General features: G+C 36.5%; 1 long non-coding RNA gene across 1 annotated transcript; it reads left to right on the top strand.

Annotated features, from left to right (window-relative positions):
• The first annotated feature begins 309 nt into the window (after positions 1 to 309).
• LOC112189140 lies at positions 310 to 1,456 on the top strand. Its single transcript, XR_002931742.2, has 3 exons — positions 310 to 402; positions 1,145 to 1,272; positions 1,416 to 1,456. It is a non-coding gene; the product is annotated as an uncharacterized LOC112189140 (long non-coding RNA).
• The last annotated feature ends 943 nt before the right edge of the window (positions 1,457 to 2,399 follow it).

Genomic DNA, 2,399 nt, shown 5'->3' with positions numbered 1-2,399 from the left:
GTCTATCGTCCTCGATTGGTGCGACTTCGAGCACCAAATGCCAGCGACGGATGAACTTAACACAACTGCAATGACGAAGGCGCGACCGGCATCAGGTACTCTGTTAATTTCCATAGTGTATTTCAAGTAACTTTGATTGCTAATACTCACTCATGCACACTCTGTTCTTTATCTCTGGGTTTACAGATTCCGGGTTCTTCTCGCTCTCTCTCCGTCTCTACCCATCTCTCTTCTGCATAAAGATAAATTTGCAGAGTTGCAGCAGCCATAGCCATAGCGCCGCCCTTGGATCCTCCGAAGATCGACTTCGAAGCGGTTGACACGGAGCCAAAACCTAACCCTAATCCTTCAAATTTTGGTGGAGAAATGTCAGAGGGAAAACCAAGAAGCAAATCAATTTGGGTAATGATTTTTCGTATTTGATGAGCTGCAGAGTTTGTTTGATAATCTGGGTATTTCTATTTTTGAATGATTGAGCTGATTTTGAGGTTTCTTCCCGTTGTAGTTGATAATTGGTGGAGAAATGTCAGAGAGGGAAACCCAAGAAACAAATCAATTTGTGTAATGATTTTTCATATTTGATGAGATGTAGAGTTTGTTTGATAATCTGGGTATTCTTATTTTTGTATAATGGTTCTGATTTTAAGGTTTCTAATAGTGTAATGTGCTTAGGAATTGGGTATTTGGTTGTTCTTGTTGTGTAAGCTTTTTTCTTTGTTTGATGTGTTTTATGAAGTGATGTGTAGAACTGGATGAGTATTTGATAGTATTTGTAGTTTCAGTCTTGATTTCACTACTTTGATTAGGAATTTGGGTATGAACTGGAGGTGGTATTTCTTCAACTTGGTATTGGTTTGAGGTTTTTGAGCTGGGGAGAGTATATGATACAATTGGTAGTTTTGGGTCTTGAGAAATTTGGTGTTTGAATTCCATACAGTGCATTTGCTTTGTGAGGTTGTATTCCTTTTGTTCATTGATCAAACTTGGCTATGCAAAGTTTGTACTTTTGCATTGTTTGAAGTTTTCTATGTTTTAACTAAGGTACAGAACAAGAACAAGCAGTGTATGCACTGATAGTTTAGTCTTCTTCCTCTTATTTTTCTCTGCCGACATCTTATTGTTACTATGGTTTGATTTCTTGTAGGGAGAGATGGTTTGACTCACAATATGCTGAATGATATTCATAACCATTGGAAACATGAAGAAGCAGTGAGGATAAAATGTCAAGGTGGTCCAACTATTGACATGAGAAATGTTTGCACCCAGCTCGAGGTATGTTATGTTCTAATCATGGCTCTAAACTTTACTGGATCTATCTTTCTTTATATTTCTCTTTGCTCCCTTATTTGCTTCAATTAGTTTCTATATCCAGAGAAGTAAGAATTTAGTAAAATCTTTATTATTTCATGGTTCAGGAGCTTTGTTTTTGTTACTGTTGGAACAATTAAGGTTCAGATAAGAGAGCTTGTTCTTGTCTTGGCTTTTAAGATTCTGGAAGTTACTTTTTTACTTCTTGCTGTAATTCAGCTCTGCAAATCTTTGTGGTTTTGAGCTAAAAATGGAGAGGGATTTCTTGGGTTTGAGTTCAAATAAGAGCTGTGTGAATGTGAAAGATGAAGCCAATGATGAACTCAAGAATTCAGGTTTGCTTTATTTTTATTTTGTTTACTTTACTTCTTGCTTGTAGTACTATTGCTATATAAATTGAATTAAGGCTTGCTGAAATTCTTGCAATTTGTCTGCAAATATAGGGCTTCACTATTCTGTACAGACTAATGGTAGATGCATACCTAAAGATTAATTGGGGCTGCTGGTACTGTTGATTTGTGGGTCTATCAGTTAGTCAGATTTTACAGATTCAAAAAAAATTGCATGACCAACTTGTGGCACGTAATGATTTAGCTACAGCTTTAAGTTATCAGCACATATCATATGATGCTACGATCGAAGACTCACTCCCAAAGGTAGTCTCTTATGTTAATGCAACATCCGACAGTAAGCAAATTGGTGTCATATTTCAACTTGTTCACCAAAAACTTCTCTCGAGAACAAAAGGTACGGAACTAGAACTGTAGATTCATACCACTTCTGACCTTTCTCAATGCTGGAGGTAACTTGATTTGAAAAAAATATCCTAAATGGTAGTTAGCTTCTTATATTTGTCCTTACTCTGATTAGGTTACTTAAAGTTATAGGCTTCTCTAATTTGTGGCTTCTATGTTGTCTCTTCAGCAAGCGCAGTTTGGAACTTCAAATTTATATGCAGAAGAACATCTTGGAACTTATTTCTCTAATCATGTTCCAGAATCACCAAATTGCCTTTTTGAAGAAATGATCAAGTGCATTTCAGTAATATATTGTGAACTTGCAGACCCGCCTATTGTCAATAACGGTTACAC

This window comes from Rosa chinensis, chromosome 1, assembly GCF_002994745.2.
Source record: "Rosa chinensis cultivar Old Blush chromosome 1, RchiOBHm-V2, whole genome shotgun sequence".
Lineage (NCBI taxonomy): Eukaryota > Viridiplantae > Streptophyta > Magnoliopsida > Rosales > Rosaceae > Rosa > Rosa chinensis.
This window is presented reverse-complemented; position numbering and strand designations above follow the sequence as displayed.